We start from the raw sequence: 10,332 nt of genomic DNA, 5'->3' as shown, positions 1-10,332 counted from the left end.
CTGAAGCAGGTGAACCGGAGGTTAGAGAGCGTCCGGAGAAAAGATGTCGCAAGTCGGAGGTGGGCGGGGTGAAGGATGCCTTCAACCGCGCCACAGCCGGATGGTCACTGGGGCCTTCTTTATTGCATCCTCAGCCCCAGACCTTGGCAATGGTTCTGCCTCCTGCTCTTTGAATGCTGAGGCTGTTTAGACTTTCAAACTGTGAGGATTTTTTTTTTCTGTGTGTTTTGATTCTTCATCCATTATTCGTTTAGAGTACACCATTCAGCTGTGAGTACATTCATTCAGATGTTTATTGAGCACCTGCTATGCACCGAGAACTATTCTTGGTGTGGGACCCAGCAACAAACAAAAGAAGCCACATCCCTGCCCTCATAGAGCTTACATTCTTGAGCGAAGACCAGACAATAAAAAAATGAACAAGTGAATACGTGCTGTAGAAGAAAGCGATGAAAATGCAGAGGCAATTAAGCAAATTTAAATTATCCTCTCCCTGCCTCTCCAAAATGTCATAGCCACCCTTTCTTAGTAATACTCGTGCCTTCACATTTGCTACTGTGGTCAGAAAAACTTGTTACCAGGACTGAAACCAGGTGGCTTGTAATTATAGTAGCACCCCTTTTCATTCTCAGAAGTGGCTAATTTGGGAGGGTAAATAATATGGTCACCCTACCTAGCCCATGGCTGTCTCAAAGGCTGTGAGAGTTTCCCAAGGTCAGCAAATACTTCTGGAATAGTGGCCATTCGTTCAAAATGTGATTCCTTAGGGCACAGCAAGCTCAGGGCTAGCCTGGGAATCTAAGGGGTGGTAGTGGGATCACATTCTTTGAAGCTTACAACTTGGTAGAGGCGGCAGAATCTAATTATCACACTAATAAAGACAAGCCTATGCTAAGGGTAGGAAAACAGCTATATGCAGGACTTCCCTCGTGATCCAGTGGTTAAAAATCCATCTTGCAATGCAGGTGATAATGGTTCAATGCCTGGTGGGGGAACTAAGATCCCACATACTTTGGAGCAACTGAGCCTGAGGACCACAACCAGACAGTCCATGCACCACCACGAAAGATCCCACATGATGCAAGAAAGATTCTGTGTGCTGCAAGACCTGATGCTGTCAAATGAATAATTTTTTTTTTTTTCTTGAAAAGGAGCTACATGCTGCTGGAAGGGTACTTTACAGGGTTGGCAAACAAGGCTAGAGGATCACTGACCTTTACCCTGAAGAAGCCTTACAGGAATATTTGAAGAATGAAGAGGAGCAATCCATGCACTGGAACAGCATGTGCAAAGGCTTTGAGGCAATACAGGGAAATGAAAGGCAGCAAACAGGACCAGCCAGCTGGAGAAGAACAAGAAAATGAGGCTGGAGAGCAGGTTGAGTGTATGGTAGGAAAGTTGGATTTTCTCAGTTCAGTTCAGTTGCTCAGTCGTGTCCAACTCTTTGTGACTCATGGACTGCAGCACGCCAGACTTCCCTGTCCATCACCACTCCCGAAAGTTGCTCAAATGCGTGTCCATTGAGTTGGTGATGCCATCCAACCATCTCGTCCTCTGTCGTCCCCTTCTCCTCCCACCTTCAATCTTTCCCAGCATCAGGGTCTTTTCCAATGAGTCGGTTCTTTGCATCAGGTGGCCAAAGTATTGGAGTTTCAGCTTCAGCATCAGTCCTTCCAATATTCAGGACTGATTTCCTTTAGGATGGACTGGTTGGATCTCCTTGCAGTCCAAGGGACTCTCAAGAGTCTTCTCCAACACCACAGTTCAAAAGCATCAATTCTTCGGCACTCAAACTTTCTTTATAGTCCAACTCTCACATCCATACATGACTACTGGAAAACCCATACCTTTGATTAGATGGATCTTTGTTGGCAAAGTAACATCTCTGCTTTTTAATATGCTGTCTATAACTTTTTTTTGAAACAAATTACCACAAATTCAGTGGTTTAAAGGAACAGAATTGTATTCTCTCACGGTTTAGGAGGCCAGAAATCTGAAATCAAGGTGTTGGCAAGGCCACACTCTCTCCTAAGGCACTGGAGGAGCATCCTTCCCTGCTTCTTCTGGTTCCTAGTGCCTCCAATCTCTGCTTCCATCTTCATACAGCTTTCTCCTCTTTGTCTTATGAGCACACTTGTCATTGGATTTAGGGCCCACCCAGGTAATCCAGGATGATCTCATCTCAACATCCTTAACTTAATTGCAAAGACTCTTTTTCTAAATAAGATTAGGTTTTGAGCCTGTCTTTTCTGGGGCCACCATTCAACCCACTACACTGACCTTGCCGAGGAAAGAGATTTAGTAGGAAGTGAGAGTTATTAATAAACCTCTTCCTAGGGCTTCCCAGATGGTGCTAGTGGTTAAAGAACCTGCCTGCCAAGGCAGGAGATGTAAGAGATGTGGATTCGATCGGGAGGATCCCCTGAAGGAGGGCATGGCAACCTACTCCAGTATTCTTGCCTGGATAATCCCACAGACGAGGGAGCCTGCTAGGCCACAGTCCATATGGTCACAAAGAGTTGGACACAACTGAAGTGACCTAGCACACACACATGCACACTGACACATTGTGGGGTAAAAATTCACTAGACTATGTAAACCATGAACCTATTAGTTAAAAATATATGCATTGGTATGCTCATTTATAAACAGAGCTGTTTCTAGGTGGAGGCGTTACACTCTGATTTTCACTTTCTTTTCCTTACATTTGGTATTGTCGGGTTATTTTTAAAATGCTTTTTATAATTGGAAAAACCCTACAAATCTCTTTACAGTTTGAAAAAAGCTTTTATTGGCATATCTGAAAAGACCCAATGGATAGGTAATGGGTTTTTTCCTGTTCCTATTGATAGAAGCATTTGAGGAAAGGGACTTAAACTATGGAAGTTCAGTTACAAACTTGAACTTTAAAGCTAGCTGGAATTGATTTAAACTAAGTTATGGAAATGATAACTATGTCAGAGATGGATACGATAAGTAGCTTGACTGTAGTAATCATTTCACTATGCGTGTGTATATACCCATTTATCATGTTGTATGCTTTAAATGTGTACAGTTTTAATTTAAAATAATAAATAAGTTATGGAACCCTAATTGTTTATATGACATAAAAATGTATGTTCCTCCTATTTCCAAATTTGATTTGAGGCAATGAAGTGTAAAGAAGTGTGGGGAAACTGCTCTCTAGTTGGAAGTCTGGAAGAGGGCTGTTGTCAGGAAGGGACAACCAAAGAGCGTTACACAGAGGGTTAGGCTCCCCCAGCCTCTAACCAGGTCCTTAAACCAGTTCAGATGGTAATTGCTGCTCTGTGCTTTACCCTTCCCTTGGCATTTTTGGGTACTTACCAAAGCGAAAGTGAGAGTCACTCAGTCGTGTCCGACTCTTTTCGACCCCATGGACTATACAGTTCATGGAATTCTCCAGGCCAGAATACTGGAGTGGGTAACCTTTCCCTTCCCCAGGGGATCTTCCCAACCTGGGGATTGAACCCAGGTCTCCCGCACTGCAGGCAGATTCTTTACCAGCTGAGCCACAAGGGCAGATACTCTTACTTAAGGAAGCGAAGAAAAGGCTTAGGTCAAGACTAAATACTCTGCCTGTCACCAGGCTCACGGACATATTCATATTTACCCTAAGACTAGACTTTAGCTAGATGCATTTAGTGAAAGTATCGCTTTAATGAATCATTGCCTTATGGCATTAAATGGTACCCCTCAAGGCTTGGGAGAGTTAATGTTCTCTCTGAATTGCCAGAGAATTCCCAAGGGGTATACCACTGGCAAAATCTGATGACTGTTTAATAACTATAGCCCCTGTTGTATAGCAGAGTTATATGTATCATTCTTTGCAGCAATTACTACTTCCTTTCCATTTAATACAGTTTTAATGGGAATTCCCTGGCTGTCCAGTGGCTACCACTCTGTGCTTTCACTACCAGGGGTGCAGGTTCAGTCCCTGGTCAGAGAACTAAAATCCTGCAAGCCGAGGAGCGTGGCCAGTACATAATAATAATAATAATAATGCAGTTTCAAAATTACACTTTATATTCACCTAAAAGAGGTATTAATTATGCCATGTGATAGAAGTGTTAGCAAATGTTAATCATGTTGCCATACATAAATGTATCCAAAAAATGTTATACACCTTAAATGTAGGCAGTGTTATGTCAGTTCTAGCTCCGTAAAATAAATAAGTAATTAATAAATGCTGCCAACAAAGGTCTGTCTAGTCAAGGCTATGGTTTTTCCAGTGGTCATGTATGGACGTGAGAGTTGGACTGTGAAGAAAGCTGAGCGATGAAGAATTGATGCTTTTGAACTGTGGTGTTGGAGAAGACTCTTGACAGTCCCTTGGACTACAAGGAGATCCAACCAGTCCATTCTGAAGGAGATCAGCCCTGGGATTTCTTTGGAAGGAATGATGCTAAAGCTGAAACTCCAGTACTTTGGCCACCTCATGCAAAGAGTTGACTCATTGGAAAAGACTCTGATGCTGGGAAGGGTTGGGGGCAGGAGGAGAAGGGGACACCAGAGGATGAGATGGCTGGATGGCATCACTGACTTGATGGATGTGAGTCTAAGTGAACTCTGGGAGTTGGTGATGGACAGGGAGGCCTGGCGTGCTGCGATTCATGGAGTCGCAAAGAGTCGGACACAACTGAGCGACTGAACTGACTGACTGACAATCTAATGCTTCTTGTTTTTCCCTGTAAGAGAGACTTTGATTGGAAAATACTTTAGGAAAATTAGGTTATTTCTCATTTAAATAATATCATTACTTTACCTAGCTCACTTTTCAAAAGTAAATAAATGTTAAACTTTTTCATTGAAATCACAGTTCCATAGAGAATATAGCATGAAAAATTCAGAATCCTTTTTTAATTTGCTAAAACTTGTCGTAGTGGACAAATCTTTCAAATCGGCCATCTGTAAGTTATGTTTAAAATAAAAGCACTTACGATTTTATTTCTAATGTTTGAAACTTTACTCCTAAGCCCTGTCTCTGGGAAAATTGCTGATAACTCACTTGTCATTTAGCATTTAGGTGAAAGTGAAAGTTTAGTTGCCCTGTGACATGTGAGATCTTAGTTCCCTGATGAGGGGTGGAACCCACATCCCCTGCATTGGAAGGTGGATTCTTAACCACTGGACCACCAGGGAAGTCCTAAGGATAGCCCTATTTCTAATTACCATGGATAATCAAGAGATACCAAGGCTGGTTTATAAAAGCAAACAATGTATTTTTGTTTTTCACTCTGAACACACACACACACACACACACACACACACATATATATAAAATTGAAATAGAGCTGATGTACAATAGTATATTAGTTTCAGGAGTACCACATAGCAATTTGACATTTACATATATTATGAAGTGATCACCACAGTAAGTCTGGTGATCATCCATCCCCATACAAAGCTGTTACAGTATTATTAACCATATCCTTATACTGTATATTACACCCCTGTGGCTTATTTTATAACCGGAGGTTTATACCTCTTAACGTCCCTGTTTCATCCACCTTTCCACCACTTTCTCCTCTGGCAACTACCCATCCAGTTGTTCTCTGTATCTATGAGTCTGTTTTGTGCAATATGTATTTGTTATTCTACAGCAAACCTACAATGCCTGAGGCTGTATAATATCACTAACTTTTTTTCCAGTTCTTAAATGGGTCAAAATAGTCTCATTATCAAATCTGTAATTAAAGAGTCAAATCATGAAAAATTAGTATATTTTAATCAGTTTAATTAACTAGTTTTGTTTTTGACTATCATAGTGGAGAATTAGACGTAAATGAAAATTAAATTGTACTTGGATATGCATGAATGTGTTGAAATTTGGATGATGAAAAGTACTTTGGAGAAATAAATTCCACAGTAATGAAGTCAGTTGGTCTCATCTTATGCTGTGAACTAATTCTCCAACAGATGGTGCTAGCTTGCCTCTAGTGACAGCTATTCTGGTCTATCCTCCCTTAAAATGTACCATGACCTTGATGGTGTTGATGGTAGAAAGTGATGTGGTGATTTGAATAGAATGTCTTGTAAACATTCTTCTATTGCCCCTGAACTTTGGTTAATAAGACATCATTTCACACAATCCAATTGGAGAACATATCCTCTTATGAGGATTATGAACATTTCTTCCATGATAGTTCAGCTGGTAAAGAATCTGCCTGCAATGCAGGAGACCCTGGTTCAATTGCTGGGTTGGGAAGATCGCCTGGAGAAGGGATAGGCTACCCACTCCAGTATTCTTGGGCTTCCCTGGTGGCTCAGATGGTAAAAAATCCGCCTGCAATGCGGAACACCTGGATTCGATCCCTGGGTTGGGAGATCCCCTAGAGGAGGGCATGGCAACCCACTCCAGTATTCTTCCTTGGAGAAACTCCATGGACAGAGGAGCCTGGAGGGCTATAGTCCATGGGGTCGCAAAGAGTCGGACACGACTGAGTGACTAAGCACAGCATAGCTATAGGAAACCATTTTAAAGGTAGTTTATATGATAACAATGAGTATTATTTAACTTTTTCAGAAAAGTCAAATTAGAGAAGGCTTGTCTCTTTAACTATATATCCCCCCAAATTACACCAAATCTCAAAAATGTTGGAGGTGGGTGTTTCTTCCTAACTTAATTTGACAAATATCTAGTGATCTACTAAACATAGTACTAGGATGAAAATAGATGTTTCCTAATTCTGAAGGACTTAGTGCAATTTCTTGGCGTTAAGTCATTTTCACATATCCTATAAGAGTTTTGCCATAGTGATGCACTTTGTTACTATTATAAGCTATGTTTCTTTAAATTATCTTTTATTTTAAAAGAAAAATCTATTGTTGATATTAATTTTTTAAATTTCACAGACAAAAAGCAATCATCAGAAAATATCATGAAGTGGACTTATCTAGTGGTCCAGTGGTTAAGGCTCTGTGCTTCCAATGTAGGGGGCGCGGGTTCAATCCCTGGACAAGGAACAAAGAGCCCACATGCTGTGAGGTGAGGTCAGAAAGTAAAAAAAAAAAAAGAAAAGAAAATATTTTGAAGAAATATATAAACTTCAGCCAATTTAAGTAGGTATCTACATAATTTCAAGCCTGACACCTGCTCTCTCTTTTAAAAGGGAAATTAATCACTCAATAATAGATGTTAAAGCCATGCATGTGTGTGTGCCTGCTTAGTCACTCAGTCATGTCCGACTCTTTTTGACCCCATGGACTATAGCCTGCCACGCTCCTCAGTCCATGGGATTCTCCTGACAAGAATATTGGAGTGGGTTGCCATTCCCTTCTCTAGAGGATCTTCCCAACCCTGGGATCAAACCCAGGTCTCCAACCCAGGTCTCCTGCACTGCAGGCGGATTCTTTACCATCTGAGCCACCAGGGAAGCTAGTAACTAGCACAAAACTAAAACTTCATCCCTAAAGTATTAAAAGGGGAATAACTCTCACACTATGCAATTCAACATTTAATGTCATATCGGTGGAACACATAAAACAATTTACAGTACCACTGGTGGTAAGTGTTTTACCTTTGGGGGAACATTCTAGCTAGAGAAAGAGAGAGAGAGAGTGATGCATGTAAACAAATCATTATTATACAATTTCATTAGCACTACATACAGATATTTCAAAGTACTATGAAGGACACGATAGAAACAGATTAGTTTTCTATGGGGACCACAATTTATTTTAGATAAAACTGACGTTTGAGCTATTTATTGAAGGATAAATACAATTTTACTGAGGAATAGAGAAATCAGGGCATTTCAGGGAGATAAGCAAAGGGACAATGTGGTGGGAACAGTATGGTGTGCTGAACTACGGGGGAGGAAAGAATGAATGGTAAAGAGGTTGGAATGGAGATCAGGAGCCAAATTTTGAGAGGATCTGCACGTATATCATGCCAAGGAGCTTTGGCTTAATCCTTTGGGCAATGGAACTCCAGCACAAGTTTTTAAGCCGGGGATTAAGATCAGATCTGTGTTTTACAAGGCTGATTCTGACAGAAATGCGGAGGATGAATTGGAAGGAATAGTGAAGTAGAAACTGGCACAAACAGATCAGTTAAAAGGCTCTTACATGTGGTATGTTTTCTGTTAAAAAAAATATTTAAGTCAGACAGAGAAAGACAAATACTACAGGATCTCACTTACCTATGAAATCTAAAATAATGGAGCTCATAGATACAGAGAACAGACTGATGGCTGCCAAAGCCAGGGGGAAGGGGCTGAAGAAAATGAATGAAGGTGGTCAAAAGGTACAAATCTCCAATAGTGAGAAAATAAGTCCTGGGGGTAAAATGTGTGGCATGGTGACTAGAGTTCACAATACTGTATTATACATTTCAAAGTTGCTTAAAGTAAATTTTAAAAGTTGTCATCACAAGTAAAGAAAATTTTTTATCTGTGTGTGGTAATGCATGTTGATGACACTTTCTGTGGTAGTCATTTCACAATATCTACATACATCAAATCATTATGTTGTACACCTAAAACTAATACAATGTTACAAGTCAATTATACACAAATATGATAAGTCGCTTCAGTCATGTCTGACTCTTTGTGATCCCATGGACTGTGACCTGCCAGGCTCCTCTCCAGGAAAGAATTCTGGAGTGGGTTGCCATTTCCTTTCCCAATGTCAATTATACCTCAATTTAAATACTATTTCTTAGCTTTGTTCACTGAAAAGTCTTAGCACCCTGAAAGCATGGACTATAGTCTTTAAATATAATTTTTTTTCTCAAAGGAACCATGACTGTGAAAGAGTGGCTAATGTCAGGTCTGGGGAAAGAAATGTAGAAAATAAGTCTAGAATATTTTGTAAAATCAGAAGTAAAGAAGCTATCAAAGTCCTCTGGTGTCCTGTCAAAAGGATTCAAAAGGCAGTAAGAACTAAAGAGGGGACAATTTGAGTATCAATAAGTGCGATAAATTAAAGCATCATTTATTTGTAAGTGTGCAAGGTCCCACTCATACTAAAAAATAAGTCTGATTGATCACCTTTTGAACCTAACTTCTCTGTGTAAACTTATACCTCAAGGAAACCCAAATGGTTGATGAGAGAAGTTTTCTTTCAAAAAGTATTTCAGTCAGTAAAATAAAGAAGGAATGATAGAATTAAAGAAGGAACAATAGAATTAAAGTGAAATTTCTCAGTGTCCGACTCTGTGACCATGGACACAAAGCCCATGGAACCCACCCGGCTCCTCCATCCATGGGATTTTCCAGGCAAGAATACTAGAATGGGTTGCCATTTCCTTCTCCAGGGATAGAATTAAAATATCACAATTTTGCAACTTCTAGAGAAATAATGGATCTAGGCAATGACCATGAATGGCTGTTCAATTAACACAAAGAAACAACCAGTTATATGCCCTCTTGAAGGAAGTTCATATCAGTATACTCTTGCAAAAACATTGACGGATCCAGCCTATAGCTCAGCACTGCCTAACAGAACTTTATTTGATATTGGAAGTATTCTGTATCTGTACTGTCCAATACCAGAAGAAAGCAGTTAACAAGTTTCACTATGTGGGAATCTATAGGAGTAACTACCCAGTTTCTTTAACAAATAAATTGCAAACATTTTTTAAAAGGATGGAAGCTAATGTGAACTAGAGGATGTGGTGGCCTCTTATTTTGTGGTTGAGGACCCCTGGCACTCAATGAGGGGTTCTTGCTGTAGAGCTAGGGGGCTGCCTTGTTGATGTGAGGTCAGAGGCGGTGGAGTGAATGGGGAGCTAGAGGGGTGGGCTGATGATGTCCAATCATGTGTGTTTGTACAATGGCATTCAACTCAGAATGAAAGACATGGACCAACATGGATGAACCCCAAACACATGATGCTGAACAACAGAAGCCAGATACAAAACAATACGTTCTCGTGATGCCATTTATGCCAAGAGTTCAAATTAACATCTGTTGATAAAAATCAGAGACGACTGCCTTCAGGAAGCAGGGATTCCTGGAAGGGGGAATGAGGGAACTTTCTGAAGGTGATGAAACTGTCCTACATCCAGACTGGCATGTTGGTTATACAGGTGTATATATTTGTCAAAAGTCATCAAATTATATACATTTAAGATATGTATTCACAGAACATATATTTTACCTTAATAAAAAATAATGTTTCAGGACTTTTCCTGACTCTGAGTTCTACTGCTGGGGGCACAGGCTCAATCCCTAGTAGGGGGACTAAGATCCCACATGCCACATAGCATGGCTTGAAAAAAGAAAGGTAATGTTTTTTCTTTTTTTAATTAAGAAGAGAGGAGGGGGTCAGTGGACAGTAACTGTAAGAAACTAAAAACTTGATCCATCC

This window comes from Bos javanicus, chromosome 9 (genome assembly GCF_032452875.1).
Source record: "Bos javanicus breed banteng chromosome 9, ARS-OSU_banteng_1.0, whole genome shotgun sequence".
Lineage (NCBI taxonomy): Eukaryota > Metazoa > Chordata > Mammalia > Artiodactyla > Bovidae > Bos > Bos javanicus.
Note: the sequence above shows the minus strand (reverse complement) of the source record.